Source organism: Bufo gargarizans, chromosome 6, assembly GCF_014858855.1.
Source record: "Bufo gargarizans isolate SCDJY-AF-19 chromosome 6, ASM1485885v1, whole genome shotgun sequence".
Lineage (NCBI taxonomy): Eukaryota > Metazoa > Chordata > Amphibia > Anura > Bufonidae > Bufo > Bufo gargarizans.
In genome coordinates, this window is record NC_058085.1 from 159,581,971 (window position 1) to 159,604,962 (window position 22,992).

General features: G+C 42.1%; 1 long non-coding RNA gene across 1 annotated transcript; it reads right to left on the reverse strand.

The window, feature by feature from the left end:
- Positions 1-983: 983 nt before the first annotated feature.
- LOC122942497 lies at positions 984-21,371 on the reverse strand. Its single transcript, XR_006390568.1, has 3 exons — positions 21,260-21,371; positions 3,325-3,405; positions 984-1,042 (listed from the first exon to the last, which is right to left on the reverse strand). It is a non-coding gene; the product is annotated as an uncharacterized LOC122942497 (long non-coding RNA).
- Positions 21,372-22,992: the final 1,621 nt, after the last annotated feature.

The following is a 22,992-nucleotide window of genomic DNA, read 5'->3' on the forward strand; positions in this document are numbered from 1 at the left end:
TTGGAAGAGGTCGATGAGTACTGGAAGTGTTCGGGCTTAAAGGTCAATTGGGCTAAATCTGTGTTATATCTGCTTGATGGAGAGGACAGGCGCTCTGTTTTACCCAAATCAAAACTATTGGTTGTTGACAAGTTTAAATATTTAGGGATAGTAGCGCATATAGAACTCTATCAATTTCTCTTTCTCTTAATATAGTACCCATCATGTAATATATCACCCAGAAATTGAAGGACGTATAAATAATTTTAAAATGATAATATAACACAAGTTATATTATCTATATAGGGTAGCATCAGTGATGCTTCAGAAATCCCATTTTGTGGCGATTGACAAATTGCTCACTCCATTTCTTTGGCCCAACACAAAACCCTGAATAGCTAGAGACACTCTGAAAGGTCCATATGTCCAAGGTGGTCTGGCCTTACCAGATATGTATAGGTATTATCAAGCTGTTCAGTTGATGTTTGCCAGCTGGTGCATAAGGGCAGATGCCAACAATCCTGCAACTGTGCTGAAGGTAGCACTTTTGCGATCCTATGAAGCTCTGGTAAATTTCCTGTACTGAGTGGGCAAATATCCAGCTAGGTGCTTTACTTCCAACATGATAGCTGTGATAACCATATGGAATGTGAATACCCGGGTGTGTGGTGACAAAGGGGGAAATGAGGGAAGGTCTCCTGTGCTGCCATTGTGGAGGAATTCAATCAGGCAAATTTGCCTGATTTAGAATTTTGGCCGCAGCATGGCCACAGCATGGCATTAAGTATATTGCCCAATTATATCTAGATGGACACTTAAATAGTTTCTAGATTTAAAAGGGGAATTCAAGTTGCTCCAAGCTAGTGTTTTCAGGTATTTTCAGACATGCATGTGTAGAACAATTTGGAAAGGGCCGATCAAGTTAGAGCATGGACCAATTGAAAAAATTACCCAACAAAAAGTTATGTGCAAGCCAGTGTCTTCTTTTTATTTAGCGCTTTTATCCCAGCTTGCTTCACCGCGATCTAGATCCTTGGCAAGATGTAAGGCAGATATTCCGGGACTAGAAGATAGACATGAGAAAGAGTTAGTGTATAACTGGCGGAATACAGTCATCTATGCTAGAGATAATGAATCGTATGTCCACTACTGCTCTATTCAGATTTGACAGAACAGCTGAGTACAGTAATATTAGACTACAAGGATAACTGAAAGTCAATAGCGAAGCTATAGGGGTTGCACAGGTGTTAGTTGTACCCAAACACTAATTAAACACCATGTAACAAGACACTTGTATTATGAATGGTACATGGTAAGTGGAGTTACACCTCTGCTGAGAACAGGTTAACAACAGCTTTAACATATTTAATATTTGAATCTATATTATATTAGTAGCACACTGAGCTGTCTACAACAGTCAGCTTGGTGAAGAAAGGTACATTTCATCATCCTATGGCATTCCAATAACCATTTTCTTAGCATTGATACAAACATTTTTATTTGGATGCATCCACTGTTTTGTGGAAATGCTTCACTTCATACAATATGATCTGTACAGTTACATTACACAGACCCACAACAAAAGCGCTCTGCACTATGGTAATCTTTTCCCACTCAAAGACAAACGGTACCTAAGCTGCAACAAATTAACTTTAATTGCCTTAAATTATTAAATAGCCCACAAAGAATCCTTTCAAGCCAATAGCTTACTGCAAACTGGCTGTGAAATGTTGGCTATACATAAAAGTTTTTGTGAGTGTGAATAATGGAAGAAATTAAAATGGCCAGCTTTTTTTTTTAAGTCTTCCAAAATATTTTTTACCTACTGCTTCAGAATGTAGTCAGATGGTAACAGCTCTGTCATATGTCTGCAAAGGATCTGTCGTTAAAAAAACGACAGATCCTTTGCAGAAATATGACAGCGCTGTCACCGTCTGACTACATTCTGAAGCAGTAGGTAAAAAATCCACTTTCCTAAACACCTGAAGAAGGAAGGTACTATTTTGGTAATTTTCCAGTTAAATTCTTTTTGGTCTGGAACTAACGATCAATAAAATTATATCACTATTATACTCTGCACAAAACAAAAAACACATTAAAAATGAAAGTATTAGGGCTTGTTGCCAAGGGAAGATAGTCAATCCTATATCAGAGGTGTCGCTAAACGAGGTTCTGAGGTGGCAGAGGTGGGCCTTCAAGCAATCACAGAATTAAAATGTCTCGCTCCAACTTTAGTGTACACCAAACAAGTAGAATTATACCTTTCTATATATGAGGGACTGCTCAAATCTTTCCCTATGAACGAGCCAGCAATTTTATCAAGAATATTTTTTACTGTTCAATGTTAATCATTTTATTCATTTATACAGGGCCATGAACCTTTGCTTAACCAAACAGAACATTACAGGTTGTCTGTGTGTCTGCAGGTAGAACATCTTGGCTAATAGAGTCCTGTAATTACAGCACCCTCTGCAGTGATATAAGCAAGTAGTGTCTGCTGTATCGAAAGGGAGTGGGGAAGACTGACAAGAATAATGTGAGCTGGCAGACTTGTAAAGGTAGTGATAATGATAGGGCTGCAGATGTACTGAATCAGTAATATAGCAGACAATGATACATTTCTGTTAGTAAAGTAGGAAGAGGAGAGTTTATCAACACAAATTTTGAGCTTTGAAGGGAAAGACTCCACAATACTACAGCACATGAGTATCTGTTATTGTTTCTATATGCATTGAAGGCCATTAGTGTTGAGCGAATCAACATTAACAAAGTGGACTTCGTTCTGAATTTCAGGAAAAATTAGATTAATCGAAAAGCCGAATTTGCGCTTTCCGATTAAAATTTTTCCTGAAATGGCGGTAAAAAATAATACACACTCACCTTGTCTATTTGATTGCGGAGAGGCCATCGCGGTCATCTTGATTGAAGAGAATGCAGCAAACTTCGCACACGTTGACGTGTGCCATCACCACGTCAACTCGCTGGCTGGGTGCAGTGACATTTTAAGTGAGGACATCGCCGTGTCCACCCAGTGCGATGATTTGGCATGCTTTTTTCAATCAAGATGGCCACGACGGCCTCTCCAAGATTAAATGGATGAGGTGAGTATGTACATTTTTTTTAACCCCTTATTAACCCCTGGAAGGCCTCAATCCGCGATCAGTGTTGAACATGGCAAATGAGGGCTTCAATCAGGATGAAGTACAAATCGAATTTCTTGTTAAAGTTCAGCAAAGCAGCCGAATCAAATTTTTTAAAACTTCGCTCATCACTAAAGGCTATACACATAATTTTTTCTTTCTTGACCAAATATCTAAATATTCATATTTACTAAGACGTACTTACTTTACTGGTAATGGTAGCTTTACTTTCTGAACTTAGACTGTATTCACAAAACAGAAGTTTTTGCCAGTTACCAGGAATCTGCTAAAGAAGTAACAACCAACATGGAGGCAGATTTAATTTTAGCTTTTTCAAAAATGCCAGCTGCAATGGAATACATGAATGCCAATAACTCAATGTTAAAAAAAATATATATATTACAAACTACTGCAAACTTTTACTACTAAATTATTAGATGAACATTTTTTTCAAAGTTCTATAAAGTTGATCTTTAATTTATTCCCGGTAAATATCACATCATTCAAATATGACCTTTCAATAAGAGATTTCTTGGCTTGGACACATAAATGTTCTTAACATAATGGTTATTTTTTTAGCGCTACATTTTCTTAAAATGAATCTGTCATAACTTCTTTAAATCTTAGAATTAGCCAAAAGAGAATTCAGTCAGGTAGTTTTTCTTATTATGTAGCAATTACAACAGCAAGAACTTTAGGCAGGTTCTGGGACAGTCATGATTAATCGTAAGGATGAGAGAACCAGTTTGGACAGAACTGTTCCATGTCAAATGCCCTCAAAAGACAAGAGGACACTGCCTCCGACTGGAGATGAAAAAGTTCAGTTTCCAGAACCATCAAAACTTCTTTATTGTAAGAACTGAAAATCTGTGGAATAGACTTCCTCAGGACGTGGTCACAGCAGTGGACAGTTATAAGGGTTTAGATTAATTCTTAAAAGTAAATGACCTTAATGCTTATGAAAATGTGTAGAAATCTGAGTCTCAATTCCTTCTGGGATTCGCTTTTCCACATTTCCCTTGGTTGAACTTGATGGACTTATGTCTTTTTTCAACCGTATTCAGCTATGTAACTATGTAACCGCGTTCAGCCTGAACTTTGCTATCTTTCCGAGGGCAGATGAACCCGAATGGTTTCAGGTTCATTTCAGACGAATCCACAAAAACAGTGGGTAGCACAATTTTAGTCCGCATGGTGGGAAAAAAGCACGAGGGAGGAAGAAGAAGGGTTCTCACATGACCCTGAGAGGAAGCGGGGAAGGGCTTGCCCTGATTGGCTCCCAGGCTGACAGACAGGCTGTTTGAGCCAATCCGTGCTACAGCAGGCAGAGAGGTGCTCTAGCAGAACAAGCAGAACACCTTTCTGTGCTGGTCTGTGAATGAGGGTGGTTTGATTTTACAATGTCTGTGTTACACTTACAGGAAAATGATCTTAGGGAGAGTGAAAAAAAAAAAAACAACAATCAGGGACAGTCAGAAATCAATCAAGCTTATTGACAGGGAGGGTGAAGTGAAAGGCTAGGATTCCAAAGAAGAATTTTATGTGTTGTGTACAATGTAAAGAGGCAGGGCAGCTGACACACAGGGAAAGAGAAGACAAGACATGTGGCTGACAGTGCCTGCTATCAGAAGTGTAGGTGCACCTCAAAAGAAGCTACCTTCAAACAATATTTTTTTCCATTTTCACAGAAATCTTTTTTTGTGGGGTTTAATTTATTTTAGGCTACTTTCACACTCGCGTTCGGAGTAGATCCGTCTGGTGTCTGCACAGACGGATCAGCTCCTATAATGCAAACGATGGTATCCGGTCAGAACGGATCAGTTTGCATTATATTTCAGAAAAAAATCTAAGTCCAATTTGTACTCAGACGGATTCATCCAGACTTTAAATTAAAAGTCAATGGGGGACGGATCCGTTTGAAATTGCACCATATTGTGTCAACTTCAAACGGATCCGTCCCCCATGACTTACATGGTAAGTCTGGACGGATCCGTTTGGCTCCGCACGGCCAGGCGGACACGAAAACGCTGCAAGCAGCGTTCGGGTGTCCACCTGCTGAGCGGAGGCAAAACAGAGCCATACTGATGCATTCTGAGCGGATCCGCAGAATGCATTGGGGCTGTACGGAACCGTTCAGGGCCGCTTGTGAGAGCCTTCAAACGGAACTCACAAGCGGAACCCCGAACGCAAGTGTGAAAGTAGCCTAAGCTGCATATATATGTGATTACTCCAGCAATACCCATGTTTGTGGCAGCAATCTACCAGCATATATTAGGGTTAAATTTTGCATCAAGCCTCAATCGTTCGTTTATCTATATTCACTTTACACACCGTTGGAATTTAAATTTTTGTGGGGATTCTTACATTTAATTAAACCAACATACATAAGTGATTACTACAAGACACAAGGTATATAACATAAAAAAAAATGTGGGGACTTGTTCAACCTATTTAAACCAGCATATAGTTGATCATCATCAATACACAGGCCAGCACAAAAAAGTATCTGTGAGAAATAACAAGTTTAGGCCTAAATCCGTTTCCTTATTTAACATATTTTTAATCAATTAATATTTTTTTCTTGGGGGGGTCGTTGATTATATTCAAACTAGCAGCATATATAGGTGATTACTACACCAATATACACAGGGTAGTGCACAACATTATCTGAGAGGCCCAAAAATGTCCAGGCTACAGAAGGGTTCCAAACAAAAGACCCAGAGCCAGAATGTGGGTAGTAGCATCAACAACTATCCGACTAGAAGTAATAGTAGTAGACAGCAGTTGTCCCTGCTTCCTTTGAAAAGGAGCAACATTATAGTTGAGGAGAAAGAGGATGAGATAGTGGATTGGATGGCACAGCAGGATGACATGGAGGTCCGACACCATGCTATGGAGCCAGGGGTAACAGCGTTCCTCCTGCTCCTCCTCCTTGCAGCCCCAAAGAGGACTTTCAGTGGAGTCCTCTCAATCTTCATTGCCCCTACCTAGAGGGGTGCCTTCTTTTTTCCTAAGAAGTGGCAAGAAAAGCCTACCACACTCTACGGAAAATAGTCAAGAGAATCTCTTTGTTGATGACTTGTGTGAGAGCAGTCAGCATTTTGACTGCTCTCAGGAGGAGGTGAAGAAGGAGGCTGCAGACCCCAGGCATAGCTGTGTTGGTGGTGGTAGTAGTAGCATCCGTAGCCATGGTATTGGCATTGAGGGCAGTGACAGTAGCAGTCGTGGCAGAACAGGGGAGGGGGCCAAAGAACCCACCATGATATCCCACAGTCTAATAGAAATGAAAGGGAGGGTGAGGACTCTGATGATGATTGTGTACTGGACATGAACTGGAAGAAGGATCAGGGTGCTGAGGTGGAGGCAACATCAGAGGAGGAGGGTGATGGTGGCAGCAATAAAGAGAAGAGACCACATTGCTCCCAAAGAACAGTCAGAGCCACATCTGCTTCAGGATCTGGTGATGCCGCTGATGCTGTGGGTGGGTTAGGCCCAAAACGTGCCACAGCTAAGCCCAGCTGGGCTGCCTCTACCTCTCCTCTGCTGTGCGAGTATCTCCCATTTAGATTTTTTGTCCATGCTGCTGGAAGACAAAAGCATTGCCTTGTGCAAGCTGTGCAAGAGCAAAATAAAACGTGGGCAGGCAAACACAAACATAGGCAATGGGAACCACATGAAACGGCATCACCCCATTCTGTGGAAAAACAGAGATGGCAACTATCCACCGCAGAGGAAGTTCCCTCCTTCTCCTGGTCCATCTTGTGGCAGCAAGGCTGCATCGACGAGTAGTACAGTGTCTTTTACATTATCATAATTCCTTTCCACTTCTCACACTCAGACTCCTCCTCCACTCCATTGTCAGCCATTGATAACAGAATGCATGGCCAGCAAACAACTGTATGCACCCAATCCAAGACTGGTGGTGCAGTTGCTGTTGTACCATTTACTTGAGTATGCTCCCTTTAGGGAGCTAATGGTGTGTGATCAGCCTCGTTGAAAGATCCCTAGCCAGCATTATTTCTCCCAAAAAGCCATCCATGCCTTGTTCTCTCACGTGGCGGACATGGGCCATTTCCTACGATTCTCGCTGTGTGGCAAGATGTACGCCATGGTGGACACCAGCCTTTAAATGTGGGGGACATTTATTAAGGCGATTTATACACTATTCTTAATCCCTCTGCGCTGCCGGTGGATATGCCAAAGTTATGTAGAGGCGCCGGCTTCTACATAACTTTAGCTGTTGCTGCCGCCAGCCGCGTGACATGCTTTTACCACCTAACTGTTCTGCCCAAGCTCCGCTCTGGCTGTGGGAAAAGTATCAGCAGCTAAAGCAACCCTCCCCCCTCCATTTCTGCCTGAGCTCAGCTCTGGCAGAACAGTTAAATACTTTTCTTACAGCCGAAGCTGAGCTTGGGCAGAAGTGGAGGGGAGAGGGCTGCTTTAGCTGCTGATATCTCCTGAATCGTAGCAGCTATAAGCATGGAACTGGTCTTGTTTAACCCCTTCCCGACCTATGACGAGTATACTCGTCATGGAGCACTGTTACTTAGCGATCCATAATGAGTATACACGTCATGGCACTAAACTGTCACCAAGTCTGCAGACATGGTGACAGCGCTCAGATCCCGGCTGTTACACACAGCCAGGCACCTTGGGTCAATGCCGAGGGGGGTCCTGTGACCCCCCCCTATCGGCGATTGCTGAAAACCGCAGGTCTATTCAGACCTGCGGTTTGCAGCGCTTTCTGCAGATTCTGATCCCCGCGGTCCCTGACCACGGGGATCAGAAACTTTAAAATGCCCAAAATAAAGATTTTTCACCCCCCCCCCCCTGCATCCCTAAATGATTTTATGCCGGCAGGTGGTGCGGGGGGGTGTTGCAGGTGGTGCGGGAGACGGGCGGTGCGGCAGGCGGGATCGCGTTGCTGACACTCTGGTATAAACGGCTGACATCTGTGCTGCGATGTCAGACGCTTAACCCTTTCCATGCCGCTGTCCCTACGGATCGCTGTATGGAAAAGGTTAACAGTCAGGGAGCTCCCTCCCTCTCCCATCGGAGGGCTGCTGTACCTTTGCAGCCCCCCGATGGGAGAGGGAGGGAGCCCCCAGACAGCCCCCCTCCTTCCCCGTCTGCTCAGTTGTAACAGACGCGGAAGGTTCCCATGGCAACAGGACGCCTTCTCAGGCATCCTGCTGTCCATGGTGCTGAACAGATCTGTGCTAAAGGCAGAGATCTGTTCATACAAAGTGTTAGTAAAATACAGTACAATACACTATATAGTGTACTGTACTGTATTATACAGACATCAGACCCACTGTAACTTCAAGAACCAAGTGGGTCTGGGTCAAAAAAATGTAAAAAAAAAAAAAAAGTGAAAAAAAAAACATTTATCACTAAATAAAAATTAAATATAAAATACACTACACATATTAGGTATCGCCACGTCCATAACGAACTGATCTATAAAACGGTCATGTTACTTTCCCCGCACGGTGAAAGCCATAGAAATAAAAAAATAAAAACTATGAGGAAATAGAAATTTTGCCCACCTTACTTCCCCAAAATGTTAATAAAAGTGAAAAAAAAAGTTGCATGTACGCCAAAATAGTACCAATCAAACCGTCACCTCATCCCACAAAAAATGAGCCCCTACATGAGACAATGTCCCAGAAAATGAAAAAACTATGTGTCTCAGACTATGGAGACACTAAAACATGTTTTTTTTTTGTTGTTTCAAAAATGATATTATTGTGTAAAACCTAGATAAATTAAAAAAAGGTAGACATATTAGGTATTTCCATGTCCGGAAGAACCTGTTCAAAAAAGGTGTCAAAAAAGCTATTTTTTTGTTACCTTACATCACAAAAAGTGTAATAGCAAGCGATCAAAAAGCCGTATGCACCCCAAAATAGTACCAACCTAACCGTCATCTCATCCCGCAAAAATGATACCCAACCTGAGACAATCGCCTAAAAACTGAAAAAACTATGGCTCTCAGACTATGGAAACACTAAAACATGATATTTTTTTTTAAATGATATTATTGTGTAAAATCTAAATAAATAAAAAAGTATACATATTAGGTATCGCCGCGTCCATAAGAACCTGCTCTATAAAAATAGCACATGATCTAACCTGTCAGATGAACGTTGTAAATAATAAAAAATTAAAACAGTGCCAATACAGCTATTTTTTGGCAAATTTTCTATTTTAATAAATTTTTTCCCGTAACAAAACAAGGGTTAACAGCCAAACAAAACTCATTATTTATTGCCCTGATTCTGTAGTTTACAGAAACACCCCATATGTGGTCGTAAACTGCTGTACGGGCACACGGCAGGGCGCAGAAGGAAAGGAATGCCATTTTTTGCCGGTTTTTGGAACACCATGTCCCATTTGAAGCTGGAAAAAATGGATTAAAATTGAAAATTTGCAAAAAAAAATTAAATTCTGAAATTGTATCTCCATTTGCCAATAACTCTTGAGGAACACCTAAAGGGTCATCAAAGTTTGTAAAATCAGTTTTGAATACCTTGAGGGTTGTAGTTTCCAAAATGGGGTCATTTTTGGGTGGTTTCAATTATGTAAGCCTCACAAAGTGATTTCAGACCTGAACTGGTCCTTAAATAATGGGTTTTGGAAATTTTCTGAAAAATGCTTCTAAACTTCTAAGCCTTGTAACGTCCCCAAAAAATAAAATCTCATTTCCAAAATGATCCAAACATGAAGTAGACATATGGGGAATGTAAAGTAATAACTATTTTTGGAGGTATTACTATGTATTATAGTAGTAGAGAAATTGAAACTTTGAAATTTGCAAAAAATTATTTGCTAATTTTTTGAATTTTTTTTTACTCCATTTTACCAGTGTCATGAAGTACAATATGTGACAAAAAAAAACTATCTCAGAACGGCCTGGATAAGTAAAAGCGTTTTAAAGTTATTCACACATAAACTGACACTGGTCAGATTTGCAAAAAATAGCCTGGTCCTTAAGGTGAAAAATGGCTTGGTCCTGAAAAGGTTAAAAGCTTGCAAAGCTAAGGTCAAAGCTAAACAGGAGATATCACTATTAGCAATCGAGTCAGGAATTATCGCAGGTAAAACTTGCTTTTACTTTCACTTTCAGCTGCATTCACTGCATCCCAATTTTTAAGAGAGATATCTTCCCATGTACTAAAGATAATGCTGTCATTCTGGGATTGTATGAAACCTTGGAAAGCCAGCTTTCAAACAATGCAAAGCCCACATTTTTAGTTACCAAACCAGAGATATGAGCAGGTAAAGCAGCTGCCCCCCTCCCCTTCAGTCTGGAGGAGAAGGGGGAGCAGTTGCAGAGCTGACAGGCTGCAGGAGGAAAGGAAAATTTGTAAAAAAAAATATATAAATCTGACATTATCATCACTGTACTGACCCACATAATAAAATTTTTATTTTTACCACACAGTGAAGGCCAATTACACAAAATAATGCAAAAATTGCTGTTTTTTAACTTTCCCCCTAAAAATAAAAAAATTAAGTTATTTAATACACTATATATACCCCAAAATGGTTCATAAAAAAGAAAAATCCCGCAAAAAAAAAATATATATATACACATATATATAGATATATATATATATATATAAACAAAAAATAAAAAAATTATGACTGCTAGAACACAAAGGGGGAAATATTATTGGTCCTTAAGGCTAAAATTAATAATGTCACTAAGGGGTTAAAAATGCAGTAGTGTCCCCTTAATTGTGCACCAACAAGATTTATTGCAGACACATATTAAAAATCTAAAAAAAAAAAAGTTACATTTTTGGGAGGGTTTTTCCAATTTTCATGTGACTATGCCAGCTCCCTTGCTGGGAGAATAGAAAATGATAAATCAGATGGGACAGTCGGCCCGCCCTCTTAGCCTGCCCATGCCACGCCCCCTTTTGCTACCATGTCACAATTAAGTAGCGTGAGCAGGGTAAAACACAGATTTTGTGGCGAAACATCTTTGCGACAAAATCGGCAACCTAAATATGCCAAAAAGTGGCCTAAAACAAATAATAAATGACCACCTATGTCTGTATTTGAAAGAGACAAAAAGTATACACAGAAAATACATTTTTGCTGAGTGTCCTCTTCAGGAAATGTAGTCTGTATAATGGATATCCTAATTGGAGTATGAAGATGTCTGGGTCACAGTCACATACTTATCCATATCTACAAACCTTTCATACATGAGTTGTCAAAGTGGCAGCCATGGCTTTGTAAGAGAAGGTCCTGCTCTTGACCTGACTTTTAAGAAGTAGATTAAGGGTCCATTCACACAGGTTAGGTGGAGCGGCGTGATGACGTGAACACGCCACGTCTCGTTCTCCCCTCTCGCTGGCCTCCTCCGTCCGAGCTCCCGGCTCCATCCGAACAGCTGCGCTGCGCTGACGCCGAACAGCTGATGCCTTGAGCCGCGGCGCTGCGCTGGCCTGCCTGCTGGGTCTCCTGCTCTGTCCCACGTTGCTGGATGCTGGACGGCTTTCGGCTGTTCTTGCGGCCGCGGTTGTCGGGTGCCGCGTCTCTGCCTCTGATCCTGCTTGGGGGTCCTCCTAACCTCTCTCTCCGCTGCCTGCTTTGCTCTCCTTCCCTCCCCTGGACTCGGTCGCCGCGTGGATCTCCCTGCAGCCCTCCCTTCATCGGTGTGCGACGGCCTGACGTCTGGACTGTTTGCTGCCCTGGGGATTAGGGAGGACGCTCCCTTCTTGTACAACTTTAATTTTTGACACGGCTGTAGTGCGCACCAGGATTGAGTTTCTTTTGGACACGTGAGATTAGCTTATTGACTGCCTCTTTCTTCTCCATATGTTTTGTTCTCTTTTTTTTTGTGCTGGACTGCCGGCTTCCCTGCTGCTTTGTACTGCTGCACTGCTCACTGAGGAGATACACTTCTGTTTTCTTATGTAATTTTTTATTTTTTTTTGGCGTCTGGCGAAGGGGAAAGAGGAAGAAGGAAGGGAAGAGGGGGGAAAGAAAGAGAGAAGGAGAAAAAAAAAAAAAAAGAGAAAGGGAAAAAGGAAAAGGGGAAGGAAAGGAGAGAAAAAAAAAAGGGAGAAGAAAACAAGAGAGGGTGGGGCTAAAAGGAGGAAGAACAGAAAGGGGGAAAAAAAAAAAAAAAGAAGCAAACGGTGATATAAAGGGCAAAATAGAGGAACAGGAAGAAGGGAAAAGAATGGCCCCTAAGCGACGGTCTGTTGACTCCACTGTAACTAAACTGGGGGTTAAGACTCCAGAGAACAAAATCGATAAGTTCCTGAAATCACCTTTCTTAAACGAAAAGAATCCAGCTAAAATTAAACCCTCTGCTAATTTGAGGAAATTTGCTAAAACTCCCCAAATTGCTGACCCCTCTGAGGATGGATCAGGGGTGGTGGATCCGGAGGCAGGAGAGGAAGGTCTCTCTGCACAAATGCAAACTGAATGCGATCCATCTGTTCTGGATAGAATCCTTGGCGCTGTGGAAAATAACGGCATTCTAGTGCAAGGGATGTCCACTCAATTGGGGTCGGTACAGAGTGATATTTCTCTAATAAGAGAAGATTTGTTAAAAATCCGTGACCGAGTCCTCAATGTGGAAAAAACAGTCGACCTTCTGCAAACCGACATGGACATGATAAAATCTAAACTTCTCCTTCTTACTACAGAAAATCTAGCTCTACAAAATAAGTTAGAGGACCTGGAAAATAGGTCTAGGCGAAACAACGTACGCATAATTGGTTTCCCAGAAGGAGTTGAAGGCCGACTCTTAGAGGCACAACTCAAAGAGGTGGTCATGCACAACCTTGGCAGCGATAATTTTTCCTCCATGTTTCAAATAGAAAGAGCCCATCGAATCCCAGGAGGGAAACCCACCCCAGGGCGGCCGCCGCGTGCAATTTTAATGAAGCTATTACTGTCCGCAGACAGAGATATGATACTGAGAAGAGCAAGAGAATGTACACCCATTGAACATCAGGGTACTAAATTGCTCTTCTTTCCTGATTTTGCGCGGCAGACTCAGGAAAAAAGAAGAAAGTTTATGGAGATAAAGAAATGCTTGGCGGCTAAGGAGATTAAATATTCTTTACAGTATCCAGCGAAACTAAGAGTGATCCATAGTGGGACTTCTTTTTTTTTTGAGACACCACAACAAGCTTCAGATTGGATGGAGCAAAGGGATATTTAAATCTGTCTATTACTATAATTGAAGGGATGGATGGGAGGCGGGGCCAGGATGGGGAGAACGGCCGGAAGTTAGAGGTTCGCCGACGAGATCGGGCGGACCAATAGAGAGGGGGGGTGGGAGGATAGGGGCGGGAGGGAACCCACCTTGCAGGAACGGGATTTTTTTTTTCTTTTTTTTTTTTTTTTCCTTTTTTATGATTGATGTCCACTAGAATTGTATCCTGGAATGTCAGAGGGCTCGGGGAAAGGGTAAAAAGGCAAGCTATTATGGATGCATTAAAAAGATATCTCCCAGCAATTATCTGCATAGTAGAAACTCACCTCACTAAGGAAACCTTGTCCCGCTTGACAACGGGATGGAACGCTCAATCCTATCATTCCACTTTTAGCGGCTCTTCTAGGGGTGTCTCAGTTCTGATTCATAACTCTGTAGACTTCATCCTTATAAAATCCCATATAGATGAGCAGGGCAGATTTATTTTTTTGCATGGTAAGCTGTATGGCTACAGTTACATTCTCGCTTTTTTTTATATACCCCCGCCATTTTCAATGTACCCACTGATCCAGTTAACGCTTTTTTTTGAACAGAGACCAGAATGTCGGTTAATCCTGATGGGGGATTTTAATGCGGTTATGGACCCCAAAAAAGACAGATTTAGATCAGATGTAGCACGGGGAAGGAACCTTTGTAATTCGCCGCTGCCCCAGTTCTGCTTGGAGGTAGGAGTGGTGGATATATGGGAACATCTGGGCGGAGGAAAGAGAGTATACTCCTGTGTTAGTAGGAGTGGCAGAGCAATGTCCAGGATTGATCTAGCATTCACTAATGAGAGCAATCTGAGCAACATTCGGAAGATAAGATATGGAGTAAGAACAGTCTCGGACCATTCACCCGTACTAATTGAGGTTCGCACTGGGGAGAATAAGGATGTTGGGGGGTTGGGATTCAAGTTGAATCCATACTGGCTCACTATTCTGGACAATCCACAGTCCATCAGGATACTGATATCCTCCTTTTTGGAGGTGAATCTACCCTCTGCTAACATTAATATAGTGTGGGACTCCTTGAAAGCATACCTGAGGGGGGTTTTTATAAGTGAGATCTCGGCAGTAAAGAGAACATTTAGGAAAAAAGAGGAGGAACTGGTCAAGACTGTCGCACTTACAACTGAGCGATTTATCAGTCAACCCACTGAGTACAACAGGGAAGAGTTTCAGAAGGCCAGCGGTTCTCTGGAGAAATATGTAACTGAGAAAGCAAACCATAGAGTATTTTTTAAGGGGATTAAATATTTTTCAGAGTCTGGACGCCCTGGTAAGCTTTTAGCCAGAATCATTACACAACAAGATAAGAAAAAACAATCCATTACTTTGATTCGTAACACAGAGGGGGTAATTATAACAGATTTAGAAGGAGTGAGAGATACTTTTTTACAATACTTTACTCAGATATATAGATCCTCTCCTGGTTTGTCATCCGAACTGGCGATGCGGTTCTTGGAGAAAATTCCTCTCTCTACTTTAAATAAAGCTCAAATAGAATGTCTGGAAGAGGAGTTGTCTCTCTCGGAGCTGCAGGAGGCCCTGGGGTCTATCTCGGGGAACTCATCGCCAGGACTGGATGGCCTTCCATATGAGGTTTATCGTAAGTACAGTGAAGTGACTCTCCCTCAGATGCTAGAGGTTTTTACTCAAGCATTAAAGGGAGGGGGACTACCATGCTCTATGATGGAGGCTCTCATTGTTTTAATTCCAAAAAAGGATAAAGACCCGGCAGAATTGAGCTCCTACAGGCCAATCTCCTTATTAAATACTGATGTTAAGTTACTATCAAAAGTTTTGGCAAGGAGGCTTTCGCGGGTAACATCTACTATCATTCATCCAGATCAAAATGGCTTTATGCCAAAAAGAGGCACCCAGCATAATCTCCATAGGCTATTTATGAATATTCAGTCCCCGGAGTGTGGTACTCGCTCCATCCTGTCGTTGGACGCTACTAAAGCCTTCGACAGGGTGGAGTGGACTTTCCTCTGGGAGGTGATGAAAAAAATGGGCTTTGGCCCAAGATTTATGGCGATGGTTCAGCTATTATATAACTCTCCAGTGGCTAGGATTAGGATCAATGATATGACGACAGAGAGCTTCGCTCTAGAAAGAGGTACCCGTCAAGGCTGTCCCCTCTCCCCCCTTTTATTTAACATTTACATTGAACCCCTAGCGGCTAGTATAAGGCAGGATCCGAAGGTGGCCGGCTTTGGTATAATGGGGAAGCACGATCGTGTATCCCTTTATGCAGACGATATCCTGGTCTTTATTCACCAAACAGATACCACTCTCCCTCGTATAATGGACCTGGTTGGTCTCTTTTCCGATCCATCTGGTCTGGAGATCAACTGGGACAAGACCGTTCTTCTCCCTATAGACGAGTTGCGGGGCGAATGGGATAACCAGTTAACGATCTCGGACTCAATAAAGTACCTGGGGATAACAGTTTCTGCTAAACCACAGGAATATTTACAACTCAATCTGATCCCCTTGCTGATAAAACTGAGGGCTAAAATTAAGATATGGCAAAAAATTCTGCTTGCAAGAGCGGACAGAATTTCCTTAATAAAAATGGTAGTGCTTCCCCAGGTTCTTTACGTCCTGCGTAACTCGCCTGTTTGGATTGCAGATAAATACTTTAGATTGATAGAGCGGATGCTTAACGACTTATTATGGGGGAGGAAGCGCGTGAGACTGAAGGCACTTTATTTTTCTATGCCCTATAATCGGGGAGGTCTTAACCTCCCCTATTTTAAGGGCTACTTTGTGGCCTCCCAACTCTGCCTTTTTAATGATTGGGAAAATAGCCATTTCTGCAGCAGAGTGGTGAAGGATTCAGGTTTTTCGGATTTTTTTACCGTATTGGAATCTGACTACTTATTAAATACACTGGGTGGTTATACACTTTTCTGCAGAATGGCTACAAAGACTTGGGCGGCCATAAGGAGTTGGTGCGGAGTCAAGGCATCACTCGTTTGCACCCCATTGTGGCATAATTCAAAGCTTATGAACCTGAGAGATTTGAGCTGTAGCCAGTACTGGAGGACCAAAAATGTCCAGTATTTACACCAAGTGGTTAGTGGTGGACAAATCCTGCCCCTTAAGGAACTAAAGCAAAGGGCAAATTTAGGTGAGGGGGCTTGGTATGCATACTTTCAATTGAGGTTAGCACTTTCTAGCACTACGAATAGCCACGTTTTTATTATAGATACTCCTGAATTTTTACACAATTTAATTTGCAAGAAAATTGTCACGAGAATTAAAATATCACATTGTTATAGTCACTTAATGAAGAAATTTTTTTTGGATGTTCTCTCTCCAGGACAGAAATCCTGGTCTTCTTTACTTTCAGAGGTGGGCCCTCCAAATTGGGAGAATATAGGGGAAAGTTTAAAGTTGGTTTCACATAATTTTAATCACACGGTTGTACAATTTAATATTATGCATAAAATTTATGTGACACCTGTATGGTTATATAGGAGGGGACTCAGAGCCTCCTCTGACTGCCCACGCTGTGGTGACTCCGAGGCAGATCACTTACATCTGTTTTGGGACTGCCCAATGGTGAGCAGCTATTGGAGACTGGTCCAATCCAATCTGGCTCGTAAACTCGGTATTGTGGTTCCTCTGTCTCCCAGGATATGGGTCCTGGGAGACCTATCGGAGGTTGATTACCAGCCTATAAAACGCTGTTTGTTGATCAAGGTGATGTTTTTGGCTAGGCTTCTCATTTCCAGATCATGGTTTTGCTCTTCTACTCCAGACTGCAGTAATTGGCTGGGTTTGGTTGAGAAAGTGAGAAACTATGAGAGGATTCTGTACAAACAAAGAGGATCCTGCGCAAAGTGGAGTCAGCTGTGGGAAGATTGGGACACGGATAATTAATTAGGAATCATTATTTTTTTCCCCTTTTTTTTTTTCCTGCAAGGTGGGGGGTTTGGGGGGTGGGATGCGGAAGATCTCATTAGTCCGGTCTTTTCTACTTGTCTGTATCGGCAAAGAATGTGCAGTTGTTCTGGAGTATTGTAGAATCTGCAGAGATGCTGGGGGATGGCAGGTCCCTCAGGAATTAAATGACGGATGCTGGGGTGTTTATGTAATTATTGCCGAGTATGCTCAGGGTTGGAATCGACGGACTTGTGGATTTTATAGTATTATAAATGTTGTATTGACCTGTATTTTTTGTATTATAATTAATAAAATATTTAAATATAAAAAAAAGGGTCCATTCACACGTCTGTAACGTGTTTTGTGGATCCGCGGATCCGCAAAACACGGACAGATTTTGCAGACCGCACATCGCCGACACTACTAGAATATGCCTATTCACTTCTATGGAGCCAGGGCTGCGTGAAAAACGCTGAATATAGAACATGCTGTGATTTTCACGCAACCCAGAACTGATGCGTAAAAAAAACGCTCATGTACACATACCCATTGAAATGAATGGGTCAGGATTCAGTGCGGGTGCTATGCGTTTACGTCAAGCATTGCACCCGTGCGGAAAACTCGCCCGTGTGAAAGGGGCCTAAAGATGTCCACTGCACCCATTTTCCAGTTTTTTGTTAGTCTCGTACTCTGGATCTTGTTCATCAGTTTTTTTTCTATCTTAGTTCAGCTGATTTCTACAATTCATAGAATTGCAGTTGCCACAGGATCAAAACACCCCAGAAGATTAACAGTCTCAGACAATCATAGGTATCTTAGGCTCCTTTCACACTAGCGTTCGCTGGTCCGCTCGTGAGCTCCGTTTGAAGGAGCTCACGAGCGGACCCGAACGCAGCCGTCCAGCCCTGATGCAGTCTGAATGGAGCGGATCCGCTCAGACTGCATCAGTCTGGCGGCGTTCAGCCTCCGCTCCGCTCGCCTCCGCACGGACAGGCGGACAGCTGAACGCTGCTTGCAGCGTTCGGGTGTCCGCCTGGCCGTGCGGAGGCGTGCGGATCCGTCCAGACTTACAATGTAAGTCAATGGGGACGGATCCGTTTGAAGATGCCACAATGTGGCTCAATCTTCAAGCGGATAAGTCCCCCATTGACTTTACATTGAAAGTCTGGACGGATCCGTCCGAGGCTATTTTCACACTTAGCTTTTTTTTTGCCATTTTAATGCAGACGGATCCGTTCTGAACGGAGCCTCCGTCTGCATTATTATGAGCGGATCCGTTCAGAACGGATCCGCCCGAACGCTAGTGTGAAAGTAGCCTTACCTGCATTTTCTGTATGGTCATTGATTAACATAACCATGTATATGTCTCATAATAGCTACTGTTACCGCTCTGTACTATTCAAATATTAAAAAAAGGTGGAATTTTTAAGTTTTATGAAGTTTGCAAAATTTGCTTTCTGAAGAAACACAAATAAATCAGTATCCCCCCTTCAGTATTTAACGTAACAGCCACCCGCTCATTATTTCATAAAATTATGTCATTTAGTACTGAACACTACGCAGTATACAATGCAGAAATGTCTTATTTTTGACCCATATAGACACTAATTAGAATGACATTCTGGTTTGGCATACAAACAACGCCTTATCAGTCCTTACAATGGCACGTTCACTGGCTCATTATCATTGTAAAATGCATCTGAAATTGTTATCTATGGATTTGTACCACGTATATTTCATGTATTTTTGTAGGAGCAGAACCGTAAAGGGTTCCATACACAGTGTGCTGTCAGGTGAACCTGTCATTTTGGCAGGGCTGGCCATGATGTAATAATGTGTATGTGGAACTCCCATCCATTCCCAAAGAGACGATGTTGGGGAGAGAGAAGAATCAGGCAAATAGAATTTTACTCTTACTGACCCTTCTGTTTGCCGGTAGATAAGCACTACCACCACTGAGGTGTCTGTTTCTCTTATTTCTCCATTAAGAACCCATACAAGCTTGGCAGAACCAAACATGCATGTGTATGGGGGAGTTGGGAGACATACAAGGTCATTTATAAAACTGTTGTAAAGTAGAACTGGCTTAGTTGCCTATAGCAACCAATCAGATTCCTCCTTTTATTTTCCAAAGGAGCTGTCAAAAATGAAAGGTGGGATCGGATTGGTTGCAATGGGCAACTAAGACAGTTCTACTTTACAACAGTTTGATAAATGACACCAATAGATGTCAGCCGCTTTAAGAGCACCCTAAAAACAAACAATCTGGTAAATAACATTTATTCAATTGTAATTTAATGATAGGTGATTTATGTATATCAAATATGAATCTTATATTTAGGTTGATTTTTATTAAGGATTTATAGATAATATTTCAATGAGATCACTGCATTAAGCTCTCTGTTTACCCTCCCCAAAAATATATTTGGTTTGGCAGCTGCTGCTTGAGATTGAGTACTGCTGGTTAAATTGCTTGTAACCTGAATACCCAGGTCCTTGTGTTTTATACAGTATATATGCAATGTCTAGGGGCGTACATAGAAATCACTGGGCCCCATAGCAAGAATCTGAATTGGGCCCCATAACCCCACCCACTACCCACCCCTGGCCCCTCCTACCTCCTGTCCTGGCTCCTCCCCTGCCACACCCCCATTTGCTAATAAAGAAATGTATACACGACCTACTGAAACCGTTAGGGATAAATCTTTATTTTTATTTTTTTATTAACCAAATTTGTTGCAGTAATTAAAAAAAAAAATTATACATATTTTAAAATAAGGATTTGTTCTGTGAAATAAAACAGAAATCAAATATTATAGATAACGCTACTTTCACACTAGCGTTAAAGTTTTCCGGTACTGAGATCAGTCACAGGGGCTCAATACCGGAAAAAAAAGCTTAATTTTGTTCCAATTTATTGTTAATGGGAACAAAACTTAATTGAACCGAACGGAATCCTCCGAAATTCATTCCGTTCCGTTTAGTTGTGTTCCCAGAATAGAGAGCAAACCGAAACATGTTGTAGTTTGCTTTCCCTCCTGGGAAAAACTGAATATCTGCCACAATAGAAAATTGATCCGTCCCCCATTAACTTTCAGTGGAGTTCATGACGGATCCGTCTTGGCAATGTTAAAGATAATACAACCGGATCCATTCATAACAGATGCAGACGGTTGTATTATCAGTAACAGAAACTTTTTTGCTGAACCCTGCCGAATCCAGCAAAAACACTAGTGTGAAAGTAGCCTAAGCTAGATTAAAAAAATTATTAACTTACCTTGAAGATGAAATGGTTCTGCATCTAAAAGTCTAAGTCAAAAGAAGTAGCATGGCAGGGATCATAACTATAAAAAAAGTTATGGGGGAGAATATGGTGATGTAAAAAAATACTGACCGAGAGAATAAAGGGCATAGGTCAGTTTTGCCGCAAAGGGAATGTCGTAAGAACAAAACCCATAAAAAACTGTGGAGAAATTGTGTTTTTTTATTTTATTTTTTATTCCACCGCATTTGGAATTTTTTTGCCCGCTTCCCACTACATTGCATGCCATATTAAAGTACGACTTCTCCCGCAAAAAATAAGCCCTCATACATCTATGTGAATGGAAAAATAAAAAAAAGTTATGGCACAAGAAAACTAGGGAAGAAAAAAGAAAATGCAAAAACGAAAAAACCTCTGTTATCCTAAGAGTTAAAGGGGCTATCATATTTATAATACTAGACTAGAGGGTTTCATCTGCTGAAGAGCACAGTTAATACATGAACTCTAGTCTCTCCACATGGGTAATGGGCTGGCGTACTACATGCAGCATATGGGCCGAGCAGCGCTCCCTGCAGTGACAGGCAAGGGGGGCATATTGTAAAGTAACACAGATATCACCCTGCCCCCCCTGCACCCTGCATATTGTAAACTAACACGGGCCCTCATAATATATATAGTCATGTTATGTCAGAGTCGGCCAGGCACTGCTGCAGGGAGTGCACTGTGCAGGCAGTGACACGGCAGGACTTACTTCAGACCAGCCAGGGACACAGCCGATGCTTCAGAATCTTCCTTCTTCTCTCCTCAGCTCAGGCACTCTGGCGACGGCTGACAGGGTCAGGAGGAGGTCAGGTCAGGATCAGGTCAAACGGGGGGGGGGGGGGGCGGGGGACCATTTCGGCTTGGCGGCGATTGCGGAAGAAGAGTTGGGGCTGCTGTTGAAGAAAAGCAGCCGCATAGCCGGCTGCATGTCATGAGTGGGCGGGGTCAAATAGTGTGGGCGGGGCTTTCTCTGCGCTACGGGCCCCCCAGTGCCGCGGGCCCCATAGCAGTGGCGTGGTCTGCCTCTATGGGCGGTACGCCACTGGCAATGTCTAACTGCAAATGCTAATGTACTGTATTTTGTGCGCAGTGTGTTCCAAAGGCTGTATATGGAGAGAGTGGGAGGTTCCTAGCTACTGTTGCTAGGCAGGGCTGTCACCACCCCTTCGTCTCTTGGAGGAAGTAGAGCAGTCTAGTGTGAGCTGTGAATGTGTATGCAGCAAGCAGCACAGCTGATCAGGGAATACATTAATGCCATGGATTATAAGTAGCAAAGTGCAGTCCTTGAGGAAAAGAGCTGTTTTTACATAGTTAATACGGTAGAAAAAAGACATAAATCCATCAAGTTCAAACAAGGGATAAGTGGGAATGTGAATTTTAGAAAAGTCAGTCAGAGGCAGTGCCCACTTGTCTTTTGACGGGACTTTACATGAAACAGTTTTTCACCATATTATTAGTATGGCTCATTTATATATTTGTATAGGTTAACCATGTCCCCCATTAGACATCTCTTTTCAATAAATAACTTTAATTTGTTTAATCTTTCCTCATAACTAAGACCATCTATGTTCTTTATCAGTTTCGTTGCTCTCCTTTGTACTTTTGCCAGCTCCAGGGTATCTTTTCTATACACTGGTGCCCAGAACTAGAGATGAAAGAACCAGTTGAGTTTCATTCGGGTGTGGTTCGACACATTTTTGAAAACATTTGGTTCGGACCCGAATCGGTTTGGGCCAAACCAAAGTTGCTCCAATTGCCCTGAAAGTTGGTGTATAATCCCCTCTAGCCTTTTCATTTATAAATAAAAAAAATGTCCTCCCCAAGCTCTGGCACGCAATAACAGCAATAGTAAATGATGTCTGAGTCACACTGACATATATAGCTATGGGTAAACACACATTTGATGGCATTTACATACAGTGTATTTAAAATAGCACAGCACAGGCATATGTCTCATGCTTTTTTGTATTCCAAAGCTTCCAAAAATTGTCCCTAATTGGGGCAGATGATGTTTAAACACACAGTGTTATGAGATGTAACATAATAGGAACGTGATGGTTGGGAAGTGGCATTAGTGCCATGATGCAGTCTGCAGCCGTACAGAATGTGCTGGTTGGAAAGTGGCATAAGTGGCATGATGCAGGCCACAGCAGCAGCCGTACAGACGTGATGGCAGGTAGACAGACAGCAAGAGTGGTAAGATTGGCACCGGCAGTAAGGAGAGGTCTATTGATCACATTCAGCCTGCCTGGAGTGTGAGAAAATTTCTGTATTAATTCCGTACATTTATGTTGTGCCTTTAACGAATTTAACACCCTCCCGCCAAAGAATTGTAAAATTTCAATACTGTGAAAAGTGAGTACACAGAACTGACCCTCAGGCATTCGTGACATGGCATGATACATTGCAGGCTCCAACTTTGCCTGGATTATGAGAAAATGG